The sequence below is a fragment of the Saccopteryx bilineata genome, chromosome 2, assembly GCF_036850765.1.
Source record: "Saccopteryx bilineata isolate mSacBil1 chromosome 2, mSacBil1_pri_phased_curated, whole genome shotgun sequence".
Taxonomy (NCBI): Eukaryota; Metazoa; Chordata; class Mammalia; order Chiroptera; family Emballonuridae; genus Saccopteryx; species Saccopteryx bilineata.
In genome coordinates this window covers 169,551,502-169,576,426 of record NC_089491.1, presented here as the reverse complement: position 1 = coordinate 169,576,426, position 24,925 = coordinate 169,551,502, and the positions used below count along the sequence as shown (strand labels likewise).

Sequence of the window (24,925 nt, the reverse complement as noted above, 5' to 3'; positions counted from 1 at the left end):
AAGGCAAGGGTAAATGTTTAGATCCAACTTCACCCTCCCCCTCACACTTAGTGTTAGTTTATGGTTACTGGTTTATGTGGTATTGGTTCTGTTTATTTTTTTATTTTATTTTTTTTTACAGGGACAGAGAGTCAGAGAGAGGGATAGACAGGGACAGACAGACAGGAACGGAGAGATGAGAAGCATCAATCATTAGTTTTTCGTTGCACGTTGCAACACCTTAGTTGTTCATTGATTGCTTTCTCATATGTGCCTTGACCACGGGCCTTCAGCAGACTGAGCAACCCCTTGCTGGAGCCAGGGACCTTGGGTTCAAGCTGGTGAGCTTTTTGCTCAAACCAGATGAGTCCGCACTCGAGCTGGCGACCTCGGGGTCTTGAACCTGGGTCTTCCGCATCCCAGTCTGACGCTCTATCCACTGCGCCACTGCCTGGTCAGGCTGGTTCTGTTTATATCCTTAAAAAGTATGGGTCCATTGTTGGTTGTCCATAATATATACACACACATACATGAATTTATGATTTTTAAAAGTGCTTTATTTTAGAGAGATAGAGAGAGGAAGGGAGAGAGACAGGGAGAATAAGGGAGAGTATTGTTGTTCTACTTAGTTGTGCATTCATTGATCACTTCCCATGTGTGTCCTGACTGGGGACTGAACCTGCAACTTGGTGTTTTGGAAGAATGTTCTAACCTACTGAGCTAACTGACAAGGGCTGGATTTATGATTTTGATAGAGAGATATTTCATTTGTCTTTATTCTTTTCAAATCTTATATGGTACTATATGAAAGTTTCCTTTCTAATTTGTTCCTTCCAAGTCTCTCCGGTTACCCAGACCCATTAAAATAAAATAAATCACAGAAATTATTGTCTTTTTCTTATTAAGGGTTTTATGTATTTGATGCTATCTAAATATTCTCTTTTCTTAGCTCTCCCTTTCCCACTTGTATTATAAAAAAACTATTTAATCATGTTCTAAATCTAGGCTCGTATAGGGGACAAAGAGGTTTGATTATAGATTTGGATTTAAATCTTATCTCTTTTCTTGATAACTTGTTAGGTTTGAGAAACAATTCAGGAAACATTGGCAGAGGAGTAGATATATACTTACTAATGTATTTGTCAGGAATTCTTGGCCCTGGTAGCTCAATTGGTTGGAATGTTGTCCTGACAAGCTAAGATTATGGGGTTGATCCCAGTCATGCATAACTAAACAAATGAATGCATAAATCAGTGGAACACAAATTTACATTTCTCTCTCCTAAAAAAAAAATCAATAAATAAATTTTTAAAAAGGTGTTTTCTAAAAAATAAAAAGGAATTCTTTGGGTTCTTACAGGTCAATGTTATGATGATGTCACCCTGTGGCTATATATATGACTCTTTGTGTTTATATGTAGGTTTGTGAATATTGGATATATTTAAACTAAAGCATTTCTACATTACTCTTTGTTTTGTGTTGAAATATAGGGCTTAATGTGTTCATTTCTCTTTTGAGGAGAGTATTTTGGATGGATTTGGTCATGTAATTTGTGAATTTTTATACCCAAGGTTTAAATTTATTTATTTATTATTATTTTTTTTGTGTGTGTGTATTTTTCTGAAGTTGGAAATGGGGAGGCAGTCAGACAGACTCCTGCATGTGCCCGACCGGGATTCACCCGGCACACCCACCAGGGGGCAATGCTCTGCCCGTCTGGGGCGTTGCTCTGTTGCAACCAGAGCCATTCTAGTGCCTGAGGCAGAGGCCACAGAGCCATCCTCAGTGCCCGGGCCAACTTTGCTCCAATGGAGCCTCGGCTGCAGGAGGGGAAGGGAGAGACAGAGAGGAAGGAGAGGGGGAGGGGTGGAGAAGCAGATGGGTGCTTCTCCTGTGTGCCCTGGCCGGGAATTGAGCCTGGGACTCCCACATGCCAGACCAATGCTCTACCACTGAGCCAACGGGCCAGGGCTACCCAAGGTTTAATTTTAAAAATAACTTTTACTTGTTTTTAGTAGTAAATGTAAGACTTGTGATTTTAAAAAACTTAATCATAAAGAGATATATGAAATTAAAAGTTAAGTCTTTCCTTTATGTCCTGAAGTTTTATTACTCAGATCTCATCCCTCAAGGAAAAGAACTGGTAGCAGTTTGGTATGTGTATCCTACCAGACTTTTTCTACGACTGAGTAAAGTTATAATTTTGATATTGGCTTATTTGCCATTTCTATGAAGAACTTAGTTCACCAACTATACATAATAAGGTTTTTGATCTGTCAAAAACATTTAAAAAACTGAAAGAACAATCAAACTAAACTTCTGAAAAGGTGCAAACTAAATATCTGCTTTAAACAAAAACACGCACAGGCCAATGGAACAGAATTGAGAGCCCAGAAATAAACCCACACACGTATGGGCAATTAATTTACGGTAAAGAAGCCAAGATTATACAATGGAGAAGGAAAGTCTTTTCAATAAATAGTATTGGGAAAATTCGACAGCACATGCAAAAGAATGAAACTAGAGCACTGTCTTATACTATGCATAAAAATTAACTTAAAATGTTAAGACTTGAATGTAAGACCTGAAACAATAAAGTACATAGAAGAATTCATAGGTACTAAGCTTCTGGTCACAGTGGTGTTTTTGGAACTTGACTCCAAAGACAAAGGAAACAAAAGCAAAACTAAATGAATGGGACTCTATCAAACTAAAAAGCTTCTGTGCAGCAAAGGAAACCATCGACAAAACAAAAGAGTAACCAACCAAATGGGAGTAGATACTTGCAAGTGATACTTCCAGTAACAGGTTAATTCCAAAATATATAAAGAACTCATACAACTGAACAACAACAAAACAAATAATTCAAATAAAAAACAGGCAGAAGATCTGAACAGATATTTTTCCAAGGAAGACATACAGATGTCCAACAAGCATATGAAAAGATGCTCAACACTACTAATCATTAGAGAAATGCAAATCAAAACAACAAATGTATGATGTATAATAAAGGCAGATTCTTTCTCAGGATGTAGTGTTGAATATCAATTCCTTTCTTTGGAATTAAAATACTCACAGAGCCCTAGCCAAGTGGCTTAGTGAATAAAGCATTGTTCATTCCCCCTGTGCCCCACTGTGCCAAGGTCGTGGGTTCGATAGGCATAAGGGCATAGAAGAAGCAATCAGTGAGTACACAACGACATGGAACAACTAAGTGGAACAATGAGTTGATGCTTCTCTCTCTTCTCTTTTCCCTCTCTCCCTCTTCTTCCCTTCCTCTCTCTCAAATCAATGGAAAAAATAAAATAAAATAGTCATAGAAGGGGCAAAATGTGGGTTTCGAAGAGAAAATCTGTAAAATAATGTTATATATTAAGTATATATATTTTAATGACCTTCAATTACTGTTGGTTTATTTAATTTAATTTATTTATGTATTTATTTTTTATTCAGTGAGAGAATGGGAGGCAGAAAGACAGACTCCTTCATGTGCCCCGACCAGATCCACCCAGCAAGCCCACTAGGGGGCAATGCTCTCTGCCCATCTGAGGCATTGCTCCATTGCTCAACCACTGAGCTCTTCTTAGCACCTGAGGCAGAGGATATGGAGCCATCCTCAGTGTCTGGGGCCAACTCACTCCAATTGAGCCATGGCTGTAGGAGGGGAAGAGAGAGAGAGAGAGAAGTGAGAGGGAGAGGGTTGGAGAAGCAGATGGGCGCTTTTCCTGTATACCTTGATTGGGAATTGAACCTAGGACATCCACATGCCAGGCCAGTGCTCCACCACTGAGCCAACTGGCCTCTTGGTTTATTTAAAAAAAAAAAGACAAGTAAAAGTATCTGTGTTCTAGGGTCTCAAAACTGTTTCTTCAATGTTTGAAAGCATTGCCTTAGTAGAGTGATTTGAATGTAGGTGAGACTCAAAGAGAAAATACTTGGACCTGATCTGGAATGCATTGGTCATGTGTTCAAAACTCCAGGCTTGCCTGGTCAAGGCACATATGAGAAGCAACAATGGCTTGATAGCTTCCTGCTTCCCCCTCCCGCCCTGCTCTTTTTTCTCTGTCTCCTCTTTCAAAATCAATAAATAAAATCTTTAAAAAAAAAAAAGGAAATATTTGAGACTAAAGGAATTTCAGACTTGTAAAGGGCCTAACCATGCCTTCCCTGACATCATCTTCCTGGCATGTGTTATTATAATTTAACTCCTCAGAGCATCAACAACCATTTCCTTTGGAAAAAAAAGAAAAGGGACTGAGCAGATTTGGGAGAATTTGCCTTCCCCAACCTATTTTATATAAATTTCTATCTTCTCTTGATCTTGCATTGGAAACCAGTGGAGGGTGGGAGGCGATGATGAGAGTGAGACTGGTGGGCTTGGCTGATCTTTATTCTTTTAGAGGATGAGGAGCAAAAGCAAGGTTGGAGTGGATAGATGAGTAAAGTAAGGTAAGGTAGTGTGTATAGATGAATCTTTTAAGAACTTTGATTAAGATGGACAGCAGAATCCAATTAAAAAATGAGCTAACAAATGTTGGAGAGGCTGTGGAGAAAAAGGAACCCTCATCCACTGTTGGTGGTAATGTAAAGTAGTACAACCATTATGGAAGAAAGTATGGTGGTTCCTCAAAAAACTGAAAATAGAATTACCTTATGACCCAGCAATCCCTCTACTGGGTATATACCCCCAAAACTCAGAAACATTGATACGTAAAGACACATGCAGCCCCATGTTCATTGCAGCATTGTTCACAGTGGCCAGGACATGGAAACAACCAAAAAGCCCATCAATAGATGACTGGATAAAGAAGATGTGGCACATATATACTATGGAATACTACTCAGCCATAAGAAATTGTCGGGAGCCGATCCACTAATGCTGGCTAACTAGGTCACAGCAGGAGAAGATCCACAACTGCTGGTTGACAAAGTCACAGCAAAAGAAGATAGAGTCACCGCAGTGAAGACCAACAGCTGCGGGTTGACAAAGTCACCGCAAAGGAAAGGCACAACGATACTTCCCCCTTTAATCTTTTTAATTAATCTGGCCTTATATTCCCCCCTTTTCTGGGTGTGTGCTATTATTTGTGGCACAGGGATAATAGTACCGTGCTTTCCCTGTAGATTTGTAGTAATTTCTTTGGAAATGAGACAGAAGGTGTAAGTTCCACAGAAAAGCCTGTAAGCCCCTTGAACTGGGCTCATAAACATAAGAGGCTGGCCATGATATCCCTCATAAAGGGTTAAGTTTGTAGGAGAATTTCTTCTTATTAATCATGTTAGAAAGAATAAAGTTAGAACTTAACTAGTATATGAATATAGTAAATAAATAAAGTTTAACTAGACATTAGAATCTTAGGTAAGGTGTAGTGGAGTGGCCCGTTGCATGGCCTTGGATAGGAGTGCAGCTGGCAAGTAAAGAATGTTTTGTTAAAAGACTTGTTTTGTGACTGAAGGCAGTTGCTGGGCTTTTCTTAGTAAAACATTCTCATGAGATTTTTGTATTTTCCAAGAATAAGGAGAGGAATGTGGTGGGATTCATAACAGCAATAGCAATTAATGCCTTCTGATATTATGTTGCTACTAAGCTATCTTGCAGGTGCACTCTATATATCTTTAAGCAAAAGTTACTCTTGATGTTATGACAATTTCTTAATAAGCAAGCCTTTTGAAGTCTTGTGAGAAAAATTAGGACACTGCATAAACTCAAGGCCATTTGCCTAAGCAAGCGGTGGTCCTTTGCTAGTCCTTAATGATTTCGTCTGCTAATCCCTCTCTGCGCCCTTGACTCACAACAACAGTAGAGTTATTAATTAGTACTAATCTTTTAGAAGTTTGTACCAATATTGTTATTGCTATTGTATAACTGTACTTTGAATAACTTACCACCTGACTTATAGTTTATAGATATGAATTAACTGTTATCTGGAAACATGTAACCATAGTGAAACAAAATACCATGTGATTGTAATTTAGTGTGTGTGCATAAAAAGAAAGCTAGACCAGCATTTGGTAGAGATGCCTGGCAGTAAATGCTAACCAGAGAATAAAGAATTCGGCTTTCTCACTCAATTTTCGCCGATGCCGTCTCTTCCTGTGGGACCCCTGGATCCCCCCCGGGGCTGGACCCCGGCAAGAAATGATGACATTGGATCATTTACAGCAGGGGTCCCCAAACTTTTTACACAGGGGGCCAGTTCACTGTCCCTCAGACCGTTGGAGGGCTGGACTATAAAAAAAACTATGAACAAATCCCTATGCACACTGCACATATCTTATTTTAAAGTAAAAAAACAAAACGGGAATAAATACAATATTTAAAATAAAGAACAAGTAAATTTAAATCAACAAACTGACCTGTATTTCAATGGGAACTATGGGCCTGCTTTTGGCTAATGAGATGTTCAATATGCTCCTCTCACTGACCACCAATGAAAGAGGTGCCCCTTCCAGAAGTGCGGCCGGATAAATGGCCTCAGGGGGCCGCATGCAGCCCGCAGGCTGTAGTTTGGGGACCCCTGATTTACAGCAAAATGGTGGGATCTTGATAACATTATACAAAGTGAAATAAGTAAATCAGAAAAAACCAGGAACTGCATTATTCCATACGTAGGTGGGACATAAAAGTGAAACTAAGAGACATTGATAAGAGTGTGGTGGTTACGGGGGGAGGGAGGAGAGGGAAAGGGGGAGGGGGAGGGGCACAAAGAAAACTAGATAGAAGGTGACAGAGGACAATCTGACTTTGGGTGATGGGTATGCAACATAAGTGAACGACAAGATAACCTGGAGTTGTTATCTTTGAATATATGTATCCTGATTTATTGATGTTGCCCCATTAAAAATAAAATTATTGGCCCTGGTCGGTTGGCTCAGCGGTAGAGCGTCGGCCTGGCGTGCGGGGGACCCGAGTTCAATTCCCGGCCAGGGCACATAGGAGAAGCGCCCATTTGCTTCTCCACCCCGCCCCCCTCCTTCCTCTCTGTCTCTCTCTTCCCCTCCCGCAGCCAAGGCTGCATTGGAGCAAAGATGGCCCGGGCGCTGGGGGTGGCTCCTTGGCCTCTGCCCCAGGCACTAGAGTGGCTCTGGTCACGGCAGAGCTACGTCCCAGAGGGTGCCCCTGGTGGGCAGAGCGGCGCCCCTGGTGAGCATGCCGGGTGGATCCCGGTCGGGCGCATGCGGGAGTCTGTCTGACTCTCTCCCTGTTTCCAGCTTCAGAAAAATACAAAAATAATAATAAATAAATAAATAAATAAATAAATAAAATTATTTAAAATAATAAAATAAAATTTAAAAAAATAAAAAATGAGCTAACGATCTGAATAGATATTTCTCCAAAGAAGATCCATGAAGAGATATTCAGCATCATTAGTCATTGAAGAAATGCAAATCAAAACCACAATGAGATATCACTTCATACCCACTAGGTTGGTTTTAATACAAAAGACAGGTGATAATGTAGAATAATTGGACCCTTCATACACTGCAGATGGGAATGTAAAATGGTGTGGCTTCTTTGGAAAACAGTTTGGCATTTTCTTAAAAGGTTAAATGCACTCCTAGGTATATATCTAAGAGAAATTAAAATATATATCCACACAAAAACCAGTACACTTATATTCATAGCAGTATTGTTTATAATAGCCCCAAAGTAGAAAAAATCCAAATATTCTTCAACTAATGAATGGATAAATAAAATTTTTTATATGCTCATACAATGGAATTTTATTCAACAATGAAAAGGAATAGAGTACTGATACATTCTACAAAATGAATAAACCATGAAAACATTATGCTAGTGAAAGAAGCCATTCACATACTTCCATTTATGTGAAACATCCAGAATAGGCAAATCCACAGAGACAGAAAGCAGATTAGTAGTTGCCTAGGTCTTTGGAAAGGGGGATGGTTGAGGGAAAATGGAGAGTGACTGCTAATGGGTATTGGGTTTATTTTTAGGGTAATGAAAATGTTCTAAAATTGGTTGTGGTAATGGTTGCACAACTCCATGATCTAAATACCATTGAATTTATACTTTAAATGGGTTAATTACATGGTATATAAATTATATATAAATAAAAAAATTTAAAAGCTGGGGAACAGGCCTGACCTATGGTGGCGCAGTGGATAAAGCATCAACCTGGAATGCTGAGGTTGCAGTTCGAAACCCTGGGCTTGCCTGGTCAAAGCACATACAACAAGCAAGCACTGAACAACTGAAATGAAGCAACTATGAGTTGACACTTCTTGATCCTCCCTACTCCTTCTCTCTGTAATCCAGCTTGCTTGTTATATGTGCCTTGACTGGGCATATGCAGGGTTTTGAACCAGCAACTTCAGCATTCCAGGTTGATGATGCTTTATGCACTGCACCACCACAGGTTGAGCTCAAATCTTTTTTTTCTTTTTTTAGTGAGAGAGAGAAAGAGAGAGAGAGAGAGAGAGAGAGATGGAAACAGAGAGAGAGAGGGACAGACAGACAGGAAGGGAGAGGGATGAGAAGCATCAATTCTTTGTTATGACACCTTAGTTATTCATTGATTGCTTTTTCATATGTGCCTTTACTGGGGGACTCCAGATGAGCCAGTGACCCCTTGTTCAAGCCAGAAACCTTTGGTTCAAGCCAGAGACCATGGGGTCATGTCTATGATCCCATGCTCAAGCCAGTGACCCCGCACTCAAGCTGGAAACCCTGTGCTCAAGCTAGTGAGCCCATGCTCAAACCGGACTAGCCTGCACTCAAGCCAGATGAGCCTGCACTCAAGCCGGTGACCTCAGGGTTTTGAACCTGGGCCCTGTTTCTCAAGCTGGCGCTCTATCTACTGCTCCACTGGCTGGTCAGGCAGGCTAAATTTTTTTTTTTTTTTACAGACAGAGAGAGAGAGTCAGAGAGAGGGATAGATAGGGACAGACAGACAGGAATGGAGAGAGATGAGAAGCATCAATCATTAGTTTTTCATTGCGACACCTTAGTTGTTCATTGATTGCTTTCTCATATGTGCCTTGACTGTGGGCCTTCAGCAGACTGAGTAACCCTTGCTCAAGCCAGCGACCTTGGGTCCAAGCCGGTGAGCTTTTTGCTCAAACCAGATAAGCCCGCGCTCAAGCTGGCGACTTCGGGGTCTTGAACCTGTGTCCTCTAACCCAGTCCAATGCTCTATCCACTGCACCACTGTCCGGTCATGCTAAAATTTTCTTTTTTTTCTTTTTTTACAGAGACAGAGAGTGAGTCAGAGAGAGGGATAGACAGGGACAGACAGACAGGAACGAAGAGAGATGAGAAGCATCAGTCATTAGTTTTTCATTGCGCGTTGCAACACCTTAGTTGTTCATTGATTGCTTTCTCATCTGTGCCTTGACTGCGGGCCTTCAGCAGACCGAGTAACCCCTTGCTTGAGCCAGCAACCTTGGATTCAAGCTGGTGGGCTTTTGCTCAAACCGAATGAGCCCGTGCTCAAGCTGGCGACCTCGGGGTCTCGAACCTGGGTCCTCTACATCCCAGTCCGAAGCTTTATCCACTGCGCCACCGCCTGGTCAGGCAATTTAAAAAAAAAAGGAAGGAGAGAAATTAGGTAAAAGTTGGCAGAGGATGGGAGTGGTGTTGAAAGAATTTTCTTTTTTTTTTTAAAGATTTTATTTATTCATTTTAGAAGGGGGAGAGAAAGAGAGAGATAGAAAGAGAGAGAGAGAAGAGGGGAGGAGCAGGAAACATCAACTCCTATATGTGCCTCGACCAGGCAAGCCCGGGGTTTCGAACCAGCAACTTCAGCGTTCCAGGTCGATGCTTTACCCACTGCGCCACCACAGGTCAGGCCAAGAATTTTCTTAAAGATGGGAGAAATGGGAGCCAAAATGTAGAAAGAATTGTGACGAGTTATACTTATTTTCCAAATATGTATATTTATATCTCTATTCCTTCCACTCTCTCTGATCCTTTTCTTGTGCTTGTATATATTCAGCCTCTGAACCTTTTGTTGTTGCTTCCTTTGGCATGGCCTTTCTGTTCATTTGTTCACTCCACCCACATTCATTAAACAGCTCCAGCTGTTAGATCTTGGGGGCAGGCATGATTGTGTGGCCCTTTAAGAGCTCACAGTCAAAACTATCTTTCAAAACCCTACCTATCTCATTTTCTTTCTTTTTTTTTAAACCCTACCTATCTATTTAAGTTCAGCTGAAATGTTACTTTTTTTTGTAAAACTTCTCCAAAATATCCAAATATCCACCACCCAGCCCCAAAGGGGACCTTTTTTTTTTTTTTTTTGAGACAGAGAGAGAGAGAGAGTCAGAGTCAGAGAGAGGGATAGACAGGGACAGACAGACAGGAACGAAGAGATGAGAAGCATCAATCATTAGTTTTTCATTGCGCATTGCAACACCTTAGTTGTTCATTGATTGCTTTCTCTTATGTGCCTTGACCGTGGGCCTTCAGCAGACCAAGTAACCCCTTGCTCGAGGCAGCAACCTTGGGCTCAAGCTGGTGAGCTTTGCTCAAACCAGATGAGCCCATGCTCAAGCTGGCGATCTCAGGGTCTCGAACCTGGGTCTTCTGCATCCCAGTCCAATGCTCTATCCACTGCACCACCACCTGGTCAGGCAAGGGGACCTTTTTTCTGAGCCTCTTTAATACTTTGTACTTCATATAAGGTATTTATATAATTTTGCATTGTATGGGAATCATTCAGGTGATTGTTTTGTCTTCATTGCTGGAGTGTAAACTCTGTAAAGGTTATTCGATTTATTATCCTCCAGAATAGCTGATACAGCATCTTCAGTCTATCTAATAGTTACTTTAAAAAATATATCCTAATAAATGTAATTCAGCTAATATTAGTCATTAAGTGAAGAGTAAACAAAGGAAGGCAGTATTGTATTCTGTACAAATTGTGAAATATGTAGTTAAATAGAGCTGAGTTTAAATGTGGCTTTTGTCACTTACTAACTATATGAGCTAATTCCAAATTGCTTAGGCTCTCTGACATTGACTTCTTCATCTTAAATTACTGATATACTTTATTGAGTTATTTTGAGGATCAGTAATATTTATATTTATAATGATATCAGCATGTAAATAGACTGTCATTTTTTTAAATCAAAAAAAACTTTTTCTTTCTTTTTTTTCTTTGGTGGCAGAGAGAGGGACAGACAGACCAGAAGGGAGAGAGATGAGAAGCGTCAATTCTTTGTTGTGGCACCTTAGTTGTTTATTGATTGCTTTCTCATATGTGCCTTGACGGGGGCTACAGCAGACAGAGTAACCCCTTGCTCAAGCTGGCGACCTTGGGTTTCGGACCTGGGTCCTCCAACGTCCCAGTCTGACGCTCTATCCACTGCGCCACTGCAGTGGTCAGGCAAAAAAATAAACACAAAAAAACCTTTTTCTTGATGCCATTTCTTCCCACTGCTGCCTCATTTCTCTTTTCCCTTTATAGTAAAATATTTTAGGGAGTTCTTTATTCAAGATTGTATATATTTGCTGTCTCCAATTTATTTCCTTTCATTATTTTTTCCTTTATTATCTTTACTGCATTATTTAATAATACAAAAGATTACATGTACCTATAAAGCATAGACATAAGAGAAAGAGCTGTAAATCCACTTTCCAACTCAAGAAATAGGATCATTGCCTATAAATTGCATATAATTATGAGTTCCTCCCCATCCTGTCTCCTACATACCCTCTAGAGGTAAACACTCTCGTAAATTTTATATTTGTTACTCTATTGCTTTTTTATTTTATTTTTTAAAATATTTTATTTCTTTAGAAAGAGGAAAGAGAGAGAGAAAATGGGGGAAGGAAGAGGGGGGAAGCATTAACTCACAATAGTTGTTTCTCGAATGTGCCTTGACCAGGCAAGCCCAGGGTTTCAAATTGGCGACCTAAGTCTTCCAGGTCAACTCTTTATCCACTGCCCACCACAGGTCAGGCTCTATTGATTTTTTTAAAACATAGTTTAAAATCATGCTTAATTTGCTTGTTTATATTGTCCTAATATTATAGAACTGTAATTATTAATATAATCAGAAGATAAATTTTACAGATTAAAAAGGGGTATAGAGACTTTTTTTTTTTAGAGAGAAAGACAGACATATAGACAGGAAGGGAGAGAGGTGAAAAGCATCAACTTATAGTTGCATCACTTTACTTGTTCATTGATTGCTTCTCATACATGCCTTGATGGGAGTGGGGGTGGGGGCTCCAGCAGAGCCAGTGACCCTTGCTCAAGCCAGCGACTTTGGGCTCAAGCTAGCAACCATGGGATCGTGTGGAAGATTCCACGCTCAAGCTGGTGAGCCTACACTTATGCTGATAACCTTCGGAATTTCAAACCTGGTACCTCAGTGTCCCATGTTGACTCTCTATCCGCTGCACCATCACCAGGTCAAGCGAGGCATAGTGAATTTAATAATCATATTGCTAGTGAATGACCTCGCTGGGATTTGAACCCAGATAGTCCAGCTTCTTCTCTATCTCTCAGCCACTACCATATTGCTTTATTCCAACACATAGTCTTCTAGGTTTGTTTTTTTCACTCAATATTACGTTTTCATGATTCATTCATGTTGTCTATAGCCATGGTTTATTCATTTTTTCAATGTCATATGATATTTCATTTTGTGAATATGTATAATTTATCCATTCTCCTATCAATGAACTTTTGGATTGTTTCCAGGTGTCTTTGTTTATTTTTTCTATTACTAAAATTGCTGCTCTGAACATCCTCATATATGTGGTACATTTATTTAAGAATTTCTTTTGGGTTTATATATAGGAGTGGGATTGCTGAGTCATAAGGTATATGAATATTCACCTTTAAGAGAGAATGGTAAGTTGCTTTCTAACTTACCAAAGTTGTTTTCCTCAACAGTGTATAAGTTTTACTGTAGATTCACATCTTCTACTTGTTGATAATGTCAGATCTCTCTCATTTACTCTTAAACCCAATCTAACTAGGCTTTTACCCCTCCACTCCACCAAAATGGCTCTTATAAATATGTGTAATAACTTTCATATTCTTTTTTCAAGATTTAATTTATTGATTTGAGATAAAGGAGAGAGAGAAGGGGGGAGGAGCAGGAAGCATCAATTCATTGTAGTTGTTTCTCGTATGTGCCTTGACCAGGGGTTTTGATCCAGTGACCTCAGCATTCCAGGTTGATGAACTTTATTTACCATTGTGTCACCACAGGTCAGGAGACTTTCATAGTCTTTTCTTTTTTTTTTAAAGAGAGACAGGAAGGGAGAGAGATGAGATGTATCAACTCATAGTTGTGGCACTTTAGTTGTTCATTGATTGCTTCTCATACATGCCTTGACTGGGGGTCCCAAGCTGAGCCAGTGACCCCTTGTTCAAGTCAGCAACTTTGGGCTCAAGCCAGCAACCTTGGGCTTAAGCGAGCGACCATGGAATCTTGTCGATGATTCCCATGCTCAAGTTGGTAATTCTGCGCTCAAGCTGGTGGCCTTCGGTTTTCAAACCTGGGACCTCAGTGTCCCAGGTCGATGTTCTATCCATTGTGCCACCACCAGTCAGGCCTCATATTCTTGAATGGTTGGTTCTTATTCCTCATCTTACTTAACCTGTTGTTAACACTTATCACAGTTGACCACGCTATTCCTTGAAATACTTTCTTGATTTTGTTTACAGAACATCACACTCTCCTGTTCTTCTAGTATCTATGACCTCTCTCCTGACTCCTTTCTTCCTAATTTTCCTGCTCTCTAACCCTTGTAGACTCAGTCATTGAGTTTTTCTGTCTACGCTTCTCCCTTCAAAACTTTGTTCAGTCTTGTAGCTTTCACTAGCATTCATATGATGACAACTCTCAAATTATATTTCCAACCTGGAATGCCTTCCTGGTTTCCAGATTCATATATCTAATATCATACTTTACATCTCCATTTAGGTGTTTATAGACATTTCAAATTTAATATGTTTAAAACAGACCTCCTGTCTGCTTTCTGCCTCCCGGCTCTGCTGAAACTGTCCTCATCATTTTCTCCCTTTCAGTAAATAGCAACTTCATTCTTCCAGTCCAGTGCTCTATCCATTGCGCCACCGCCTGGTCAGGCTCATTTTGAGATTTTTGTATACAGCATAAGGTAAGGGTCCCATTTCATTGTTTTACAGGTAAAGATCCAGTTTTCCCAATTCCATTTGCTAAAAAGGCTCTCCCTTCCCCATCAAATGGGGAAATAAACAACTCATGATTTTAATTTAATTTAATTAATTATTTTTTTGTGACAGAGACAGTGAGAGAGACAGAGAGGGCCAGATAGGGACAGACAGACAGGAAGGGAGAGAGATGAGAAGCATCAATTCTTCATTGCAGCACCTTAGTTGCTCATTGATTGCTTTCTCATATGTGTCTTGACCAGGGGCTACAGCAGAGTGAGTGACCCCTTATTCAAGCCAGAAATCTTGGGCTCAAGCCAGCAACCTTGAGCTTCAAGCCGGCAATCTTTGGGCTCAAGCCAGCAACCATGGGGTCACGTCTATGATCCCACACTCAAGCCAGTGACCCCATGCTCAGGCCAGTGACCTCATGCTCAAGCTGGTGAGCCGTGCTCAAGCCAGATGAGCCCGCGCTCAAGCTGGCAACCTTGAGGTTTCAAACCTGGGTCTTCTGCATCCCAGTCTGATGCTCTATCTATTGTGCCACCTCCTGGTCAGGCTTCCTGTCTGTCCCTCTCTTTGTCTCAAAAAAAATTTTTTTGTGGTGGAAGACCCAAACAGAAAATATGTTCCAATTGATAGTCCCATGCTGTGGCAGAAAGCATTGAGCATAAATGATGTCATTAGCAAAGGATCCTCTAAACCAGGGGTCCCCAAACTTTTTACACAGGGGGCCAGTTCACTGTCCCTCAGACTATTGGAGGGCCGGACTATAAAAAAAACTATGAACAAATCCCTATGCACATTGCACATATCTTATTTTAAAGTAAAAAAACAAAACGGGAACAAATACAATATTTAAAGAACAAGTAAATTTAAATCAACAAACTGACCAGTATTTCAATGGGAACTATGGGCCTGCTTTTGGCTAATGAGATGGTCAATGTGCTCCTCTCACTGACCACCAATGAAAGAGGTGCCCCTTCCGGAAGTGTGGCGGGGGGACACTAAGGTAGTTAATGCAAGTAAGGGCTGGTTACACAGGTTCAGGAATAGGTTTGAAATGAAAAACATAAAAATTATTGGATTTAGTTCTTAGCCTTTGGCTAAGACCAAATGTAGTTATCTGATATGTCTTCTACTTGAGGACAATATATTAAATGGATTTTTGGAATTAGGAGATGGAATAGGAAGGAGCTTTCTCTGTTCACTCTGTGCATCAACCTAGTATTGTAGTACTTCCATGTGGGGATAGATATGCTATGAAAACATGCAGAGTTAGGATAACAATAAGAAATAGCAAGGCTCCCTAGGACAAAAGCCCTGAGCAGACCAGAGTCCAGAGGCCTCTTTGACCCTGTACTGGAAACAGTGCATGCTGGAAACAGCCAAACAGCAGGATAAGATTTAGCAACAAAGAAAATGTTTAGGCTCTCAGAATAGAGATTAGGAGTCAGCATGTTCCTTGTCCTTTACTTAACCCTTAAGAACTTCTTCTTTATTTTTCTTTGAGTTATTTGGACTGGCTAATAAATATCTGAGTAAGGCTGGGGATGAGGCTTCAGTCCTTTGATCTGCTGACCTGGACTGTTGCCTACCCTTTGCCCCCTCAGAGCATTTCATCTGGCCTCTGAGTAGTTCATTGTCACTGCAACAAGTGGTGGCCTGTGTGAGGAACTAGAAGAAATGACCTCCCAAAGTCTGGCAAAGGAAAAGAATGTCCGCTCATCTCATTTGGTAAGGGACACAAACAGCAGGGGAATAGCCCTTGAATGTTTGCATGGAGGTCACTTTTAGAGTTCAAGCCAGAGGATTTCCCTTTCCCTTCATCTCTCCATCATGAGGCATTCCCTTTCCTCTGAGCAGTGGAGTCTCAAATTACAGCTACAGGACTCCTCCAAGCTGCAGGGTGTCAGATCAGAATTTAACTGCCCTCTTGTTCACCATCTGATCCAGCAACAATGACCTTGGTATCCGAAGGTGGGAAGTTTAGACTTAGAAGATTGGGAAAGCACTTTTACCAAGGGGATGGTTGAAGCAATTGAGACGGGATATTAAATGACCCCTTGGGATTTGAAAGGGCTTGTAAACACTGTTCTCATCATCAAGCCCAAACCTCAGACCAGCCATTCCTCCTAGATATTTCACTGATCCTAACCAGCAGGAAGTAGCTACAGAAGAAGAGACCTTTACCCCCTTTCCTAAAAAAACAAAAGGCTGGAATGTTAGGTTTGGGTTCAGGGCTCCTTTAAATTTAAGCCCCCTTTAATCTCAAATTCCCCTCATCCAACCTCCCACTAGGGCAACTTCTTCATTAAGCATCTCTCCCACCCAACCCTCCCCTCCCCTTAAGTAACTCCCCCCACCCTGGGAAGGTTCTAGAAAGTGTTCTTGAGACAAAGCCTTCAGGAGGGACCTGAGGGTTGGGAAAGGTAGACAGTCTGTGACCAAGGCCACAAACTCGTTACAACTGTGGGAAAGAAGGACATTTTCAGAAAGATTACAGGCAGAGCCTAACAGCAACTGTGTAGCTTGGCTTTTGGGTGTGCCCTGAAGGACTAATTAATAATATGAAAATTTCTTATAAAGTTCCATCAAAGCAGATTGTAAAAAGCCAATATGATCAATTACTATTCTTGTTGTGTTTATGCAAATTACCAGGCCAAGTTAAAAGTGAACTTAATACTGTAACTAGGATAATCTTAATTTGGCTCTTTAAAAAACTCTAAAAACTAGGTAATTTTAGGAAGAAAAAAAGAGAAACCAAGTCATTCAAATATCTTGAAGCCTTTTCTTAGAGATCTGGGAACTATTGTAATTCTGAGAACAATAGGAAAATTAACAACTCTCCAGACTCTATGCAGGCTGTAAAAATAGGAAGGGTCATACCACAGCCTTGATGTAAAAAAAGAAAAAAAAAAGGCAGTGGTGCAGTGGATAGAACATTGGACTGGGACACAGAGGAATCAGGTTCAAAACCCTGAGGTCTCTGGCCTGAGCGCAGGCTCATCCGGCTTGAGCACTGGCTCACCAGCTTGAGTGCAAGGTCACTGGCTTGATTGTGGGATCATAGACACAACCCCATGGTTGCTAGCTTGAGCCCAAAGGTCATTGGCTGGAAGCCCAAGGTTGCTGGCTTGAGCAAGGGGTCACTCACTCTGCTGGAGCCCCCCTCCCCTCAAGGCACAAGTGAGAAAGCAATCAATGAACAACTAAGGTTCCACAACAAAGAATTGATGCTTCTCATCTCTCTCCCTTCCTGCCTGTCCCTATCTGCCCCTCTCTCTGTCTCTCTCTATCTCTCTCAATAAATAAAAAAAAAAAGGACACTTAAAAATCCAAGCAGCTCAATCACTCCCTCCCTTCTGTTAGGCCTTCTCTTCAGTGATCCTAGAAGGCTGCCAGGGACAACTAGAGTCTTGCGTTCTCTGCAATTATCAATAATACTGTAAAATATAAAACTATTTCAATTTTTTTTTAATCAGGTGATCTAGGAATACATCTGATATAACTACATAGTTTAATTTAATTAATGTGTTTTAAAGTTCTTAAAGAAAAAATGTTTGTTTTGCTTGGGTTTACATTATATATTATATCTTTTGAAAATATGTTTATCTGCCAATGAAAGAACTGTTTCTAAAGGTCATGAATTATATTCATAAAATTATCAATCTAAAATTGTTAATTACTGACTTAGTTGTCACTAAAAGTTAAGGTTTGTAGAAATTGAGAATTTTAATTAATTGAAGAGAAATTGTGTAGTTTTAATAATAAAAGGTATAAGGTCTAATAGAGGTACTTTTGAAATAAAAAAAGAAAGTAAGTTTTGAAAGCTAGTTATTTCTGAATAGATAAGAAAGTTTATGAAAGTTGTAGAAAGTTTGTGTAAGTTGCAGGTTTGTGTAAGTTGCAGAGGTTTGTGTAAGTTGCAGAAAGTTTGTGCAGGTTGTAGGTTTGTACAAAGGAAAGAAAAGAAGGAGGAACTGAGAAAGTAGACAAAAGAGTAGCAAGGAAGGATATTAGAAGAAGGATTTTCCTAAAAATAAAATAAAAAGGAACATTAGGACATTCTTAGGGGCCTCAGAAGCTTAAGAAATTCACCCAAACTTACAGGTATTACAGAAGAAGCCAATGGTTTTCTTAAGCCCCAAGTACACAAATAAGAAAAAGGAACTCAGGAGGAGAGACTCACCCACAAGAACAATTGTCTAAGGCTCTTTTTACTCTTAATTTTTTGAACATTTCCTCATCTGGACTTACTGCAGCCGAGATTCCGCTCCTGCCGAGCAATGGCCTAAGGCTCTTGTGTTGTACGGGATATATTAGCTGGCCCTGAGTGGCAGAGTCCAGTCAGATTACTAGCCTGGGGGCGAGGGTATGTTGCAATTTTGTCATCAGCAGGTCCTCTTTGGATGGATACTAGTGAGAAACCTAAAGTCCTATCACAAATTGGCATCAGCCCCTAGAAAGCAACCCGGTTCCAAAGATCCAGAAGCTGATAGTAAATTCACCTTTGGAAATGAACCCCCAAAAGGGAAGGACACCTAACTCACTGCCAAGTCCTCGGGGAGCATCTGACATCACCTGGGACACTTTAAAACATCTAACCAGGAGTGCTGAAAAAGTTTTGCAAAATACAGGCATGTCTGTAACCCCTGAAAACCTGTTTCTCTCTCTGCTTGCCCTTGCCCTTCCACTGCAACCACTGCCACCTGTTAACAAGCCAGTCATCACTGAGCACCTAACCATCTTACTCTCTGTTCATCTTTACTGAAACAAAAATGAAGGATATGTGGGGATATGCTTTAAAAACACGCAGAGTTTGGATAACAATTAGAGACAGTGAGGTGCCCTAGGATGAAAGCCCTGATTGGATGACAGTCCAGGCCTCTCTGACCTGTACTGGAAACAGTGCGGGCTGGAAACAGCAAAGCAGCAAGATAAGATTCAGCAACAAGAAATGTTTAGAATCTTGGAACAGAGATTAGGAGTCAGCATGTTTCTTGTCCTTCCTTCACCTCCTGAGAACTTCTTTCTGCTTCCTTGAGTTACTTGGACTGGATAATAAATACCTGAGTGAGGCTGGGGACAGAGCTTTGATCTGCTGTCCCGGACTGTTGCCTCCCCTTGGCCCCTCGGTGCATTTCATCTAGTAGGTTTTTTGTTTTTTGTTTTTTTGCTTTTTTTTTCATTTCTACAAAGCTGGAAACGGGGAGGCAGTCAGACAGACTCCCGCATGCGCCCGCCCGGGATCCACCCGGCATGCCCACCAGGGGGCGAAGCTCCACCCCTCTGGGGCGTCACTCTGTTGCATCCAGAGCCATTCCAGCACCTGAGGCAGAGGCCACAGAGCCATCCTCAGTGCCCGGGCCATCTTTGCTCCAATGGAGCCTCGCTGTGGGACGGGAAGAGAGACAGAGAGGAAAGAGAGGGGGAGGGGTGGAGAAGCAGATGGGCGCCCCTCCTGTGTGCCCCGGCATGCCCCGGCCAGGAATCGAACCCAGGACCCCTGCACGCCAGGCGGATGCTCTACCGCTGAGCCAACCGGCCAGGGCCTCATCTAGTAGTTTTTTGTCACCACAATAAGTGATGCCCTGTGTGAGGAATGGGAACCAAACGACAGGTTTGCTACTCTGAGTAGTCATTGTCTCAGCAACACTTCCAGGTATGGTGCACCAAAAACAAAAGAAACAAAAAAAATTACTGAAGAGACAGAGAGAGAGAGAGCAACCACTTTTATATAACTTTTATAGTATATCGTTATGATTATTCTATTTAAGGCCCTGGCTGGTTGGCTCAGCAGTAGAGTGTTGGCTCAGCATGTGAATGTCCCAGGTTCAATTCCTGCTCAGGGCACACAGGAGAAGTGACCATCCACTCCTCCATCCTGCCCTCTCTCCCTTCTCTCTCTCTCTTTATTCCCCTCCTGCAGCCATGGCTTATTTGAGCAAGTTGGCCCTGGGTACTGAGGAGAGCACCATGGCTTTGCCTCAGGTGCTAAAATAGCTCGGTTGCTGAACAACGGAGCAACAGCCCCAGATGGGCAGAGCATTGCCATATAAGGGGCTTGCTGGGTAGATCCTGGTCAGGGCACATGAGGGAGTCTGTCTCTCTGCCTCCTCACTTCTCATTTAAGAAAAATTATATTAAAAAAGTTATTCTAGCCTGATCTGTGGTGGCGCAGTGGATAAAGCATCAACCTGGAAATGCTGAGGTCGCCGGTTCGAAACCCTGGGCTTGCCTGGTCGAGGCACATATGGGAGTTGATGCTTCCAGCTCCTCCCCCCTTCTCTCTCTCTGTTTCTCTCTCTCCCTCTCTCTCTCCTCTCCAAAAATGAATAAATAAAATTTAAAAAAAAAAAAGAAAAAAAAAGAAACCCAAAACAAATAAACAAAAAACTCAATAAAATTCTTTAAAAAAGTTATTCTATTCTATTGGTTATTGTTCATTTCTTTTTTTTTTTTTTTTTTCCATTTTTCTGAAGCTGGAAACAGGGAGAGACAGTCAGACAGACTCCCGCATGCGCCCGACCGGGATCCACCCGGCACGCCCACCAGGGGCGACGCTCTGCCCACCAGGGGGCGATGCTCTGCCCATCCTGGGCGTCGCCATGTTGCGACCAGAGCCACTCTAGCGCCTGGGGCAGAGGCCACAGAGCCATCCCCAGCGCCCGGGCCATCTTTGCTCCAATGGAGCCTTAGCTGCGGGAGGGGAAGAGAGAGACAGAAAGGGAAAGCGCGGCGGAGGGGTGGAGAAGCAAATGGGCGCTTCTCCTGTGTGCCCTGGCCGGGAATCGAACCCGGGTCCTCCGCACGCTAGGCCGATGCTCTACCGCTGAGCCAACCGGCCAGGGCTATTGTTCATTTCTTATTGGGCCTAAATAATAAATTAAACTTTATTATAGGTATGTATGTATGTATGTATAGGAAAAAGCATAGTATATATAGGATTTTGGTACTATCAGGTATCCATTAGGCATCTTGGAACATATCTCCTGCAGACAATGGGGACTACTATATCTTATATTTTTAATCTTTTACTTTCTGGGGTATTTACTTTTTCTTCTGTTTATCTCTTAGTCCTTCAATGGGTTTTTTTTAATATCTGCTATCATATTTTTAATTTCCAAGAACTTTTTTTTCTCTGTAAATTCCTTTTTTGTTGAATTTTGCTTTTGTTCCATAGATGAAATATTTTTGTTTTACTTTCTTGAGACTTTTAATTATTTTCTCCTATCTTGTCTCTTTTTCTTCGAGTTTCTTTTTTTTAGTGGGGGGGAGTGGGTTCTGTTTGTGTTCATCATTAACTTCAAAGGTTTCCCTTAAATGTCTCATACTTTTTGGCTGTTTGTTTAAGTGAAAGATGTAGCATCCACCGGGTACGAGAACAAACGTCGGAGACTTTCAGGAGTTAAGATGTTACTTTATTGGCCAGTTTAACCTGTGCAGGGGCGAACTCCCAAGATGTCCGGAGACACCATGCTCACAAGGAGCTGCAAACGGAAGCCATGCCTGGCGCTTACAGCCAGGTCCTTATATATCCTAAGTGAGCAAGCATAATACAGAAGCAGATGTGGCAGTTTAGCTATTGGCTAGGGAGGTCACATGCAGCATAGCAACAGGGGCCAGCATAGCAACAGGGGCCGGTTTTAGCTTAGTGGCGAATTTCAAACATAAACTTCTGATAAGGGTCTCTGACCTTCTTTGTTCTCAGCCTCACAGGGGCCATATCAGTACTCCCTGTTCCTTCAATAGTTACACTCTTGGCAGCCCCAGCATATCAGTACTCCCTGAATCTAACAAAAGGCATTGAAAAAACAGGTGGGGCCCTGGCCGGTTGGCTCAGTGGTAGAGCGTCAGCCTGGTCTGCAGTAGTCCCAGGTCTGATTCCCGGCCAGGGCACACAGGAGAAGCACCCATCTGCTTCTCCACCCCTCCCCCGCTCCTTCCTCTCTGTCTCTCTCTTCCCCTCCCGCAGCCAAGGCTCCATTGGAGCAAAGTTTGCCTGAGCGCTGAGGATGGCTCTATGGCCTCTGCCTCAGGAGCTACAGTGGCTCTGGTTGCAACAGAGCGATGCCCCAGATGGGCGGGGCATCGCCCCCTGGTGGGCGTGTAAGGTGGATCCCGGTCAGGTGCATGTGGGAGTCTGACTGCCTCCCTGTTTCCAACTTCAGAAAAAAAAAAGAAAAAGAAAAAACAAGTGGAAGCCCTGTTGGAATGGGCAAACCTTACCAAATGGTGGACTTCACTATAGGTGATCACACTATTCCATAGGCAGAGACCTGTCATGACTTATAGAGCCTTTCTATTGGGCTGGTTAGTTTCCCCAGAGGGAAATCCTCCCATCTCCTAGGAAGGGGTGGGGTTGGAGAAATGACAGGTGGTGTTTAATCCCTATGTTTTCACTTTAGTACTTGTCCCACGCAGCTGTGCTCAGTGGCTGTAAATCCAGAGTCCCTCTGGCTCAGCCCCCTCAAAGAAAAAACTAGTTTTCTTTTGGAGTGGAGGTGGAAAAGGGGCAGTGGTAACCTGATTGTGCAGCTAACACCTCTGTCTTTTTAGGCACCTGGTGCCTTTAATTTCTGAGCCTTTCTGGAGAATCACCTTTCTCTTTATTTTCTTCCTATTAGGTTTTTAGCTTTCTTCTCCTGCCCCTCTTCTAAGTTATATATCATTTATCCATCTGGTGTCCAGCTTCTAAAATGTTGGGATCCGTTATCTGTTTTGTCTTTGGAGGTTTATGGTGGGGTTTTTTTTATGCCTTTTGTTATAATTTTAGTGGGATTTGGGAGACTTTAGAGATAATTACATGTATTCAATACAAAATCTCCTATTTACTCTTCATCCTTTTTCAATCTGACTTCTGCCCCCACCATCCCACTAAAACAGGTCATCATAATCATCAGGTACTTTACCCCCAGCTTTATTTAGATATTATTGACATATAACCTGTGTAAGTTTAAGATGTTACAATGTAATGATTTGATACAGGTACATATTGTGAAATGTTTACCACACTAGGGTTGGTTAGGTTATTCTTGGCCTCACATAATTACCTTTTGTTGTTGTTGTTGTTGTTATGGTGAGCACATTAAAATTCTATTGTCCTAGCAAATTTCAAGTATACAATACAATATTGTTAACTGTAATCACCATGCTGTACATTAGATCCCTGGAACTTATTCACCTTATAACTGGAAGTTTGTACTGTTTTACCAATATTTCTCCATTTCCCTCACCCCTCAGCCCTTGGCAACCACCATTCTAATCTCTGAATCTGATGATTTTAGATTCCCCGTATAAGTGAGAGCATACAGTATTTGTCTTTCTCTGTCTAACTTAGTAATGCCATCCATGTTGCTGCAAATGTCAGGATTTACTTCTTTTTTATATCTGAATAATATTCCATTGTTATATTTGAATTATATTCCACCACATTTTCTTTATTTACTTATCCACTGATGGACATTTAGGTTGTTTCCATGTCTTGGCTATTGTAAGTAATACTGCAATGACCACGGGGATGCCAATACCTCAGTAAGACAGTGATCTCATCTCCTTAAATACCCAGAAGTGGGACTGCTGAAACTAATAAAGTTCTCTTTTTAATTTTTTGAGGAAACTTCTTATTGTTTTTATTTATTTATTTTGTGTTTGTGTTTGTGGGTGTGTAGGTTCACACTGTTTTTAATAATAATTGTGCCCACCACATTCCCACCAGCAGTGCACCAGAGTTCCCTCTTCACATCCTTGTCAGTGTTTATTTCTTGTTTTTTATTTTATTTATTTATTTATTTTGCCAGATGGTAGAATTTTATGGTTTTTATTAACACAAATACAATGTGCACACAATCTGTCTATTCATTTTCTTCGCTGCACAGCCTGGCATTGGGATTGGTGACTCTGGTGGCCAGCTGTGCTGCTCTTTGCACAATGGCTTTGCGGACGGTTCTTTGAGGAGACATGAGCAATCTCAGCACAGTAATATTTATTGCACATCAGCAGCACTTCAAGCTCCTTGACGTTGTGAACCAGGAACTTTCGAAAGCCACTGGGCAGCATGTGCTTCGTTTTCTTGTTGTTCCCGTAACCAACGCTGGTCGTCAATATCTGGCTCTTGAATCTTCTGTCAACCCTGTTGTCCATGCCTCTGGGTTTCTGCCAGTTCTGCTTAATGTTGACATATTGGTCTGACTGGTGGCAGATGAACTTCTTGGTCCCCTTTTTGACAATCTTGGGTTTCACGAGAGGTCTGAAGGTAATCATGGTACCAAGTAGGAAATAGATGCCACCTCTGTAGGCAATGCCAAGGAAGAAAGCATTTTTTTTTCTAGAGAGGGAGAAGAGAGACAGGAAAGGAAGGAGATGAGAAGCATTGACTGGTAGTTGTGGCACTTTCGTGGTTCATTGATTGCTTCTCATATGTGTCTTAACCGGGACACTCCAGCCAAGCCAGTGACCCTTTGCTCAAGCCAGCAACCTTGGGCTCAAGTCAGCGGCCATGGGGTCACGTCTATGATCCCATGCTCAAGCTGGTGACCCTTGGCTCAAGCTGCTGAGCCCTCACTCAAGCCAGTGACCTCAGGGTTTCAAACCTGGGTCCTCTGTGTCCCAGGTCAAAAGTTTATTCACTGCACCACCACTAGTCAGGCAAGTGAGCATTTAAAAAAAATAAATAACAGCCATTCTAAAAGGTGTGAGGTGATGTTTCATCGTGGTTTTTATTTACATTTCTGCAATGATTCGTATTAGGCACTTTTTTTGTATAACTTTTGGCCATTATTATGTCTTCTCTAGGAAAATGTTGCCTGACCTGTGGTGGTACAGTG

At 41.6% G+C, this 24,925-nt stretch overlaps 1 protein-coding gene and 2 pseudogenes across 8 annotated transcripts in view; 2 read left to right on the top strand and 1 right to left on the bottom strand.

Moving 5' to 3' along the window:
• RBMS2 (RNA binding motif single stranded interacting protein 2) overlaps window positions 1-24,925 on the top strand; it is an 83,242-nt gene that overhangs the window by 13,175 nt on the left and 45,142 nt on the right. The gene's annotated exons all lie outside the window — the stretch shown is intronic.
• On the top strand, window positions 15,184-15,355 carry LOC136327702 (U2 spliceosomal RNA; annotated as a pseudogene).
• LOC136323035 (large ribosomal subunit protein eL32-like) lies at window positions 23,954-24,392 on the bottom strand (annotated as a pseudogene).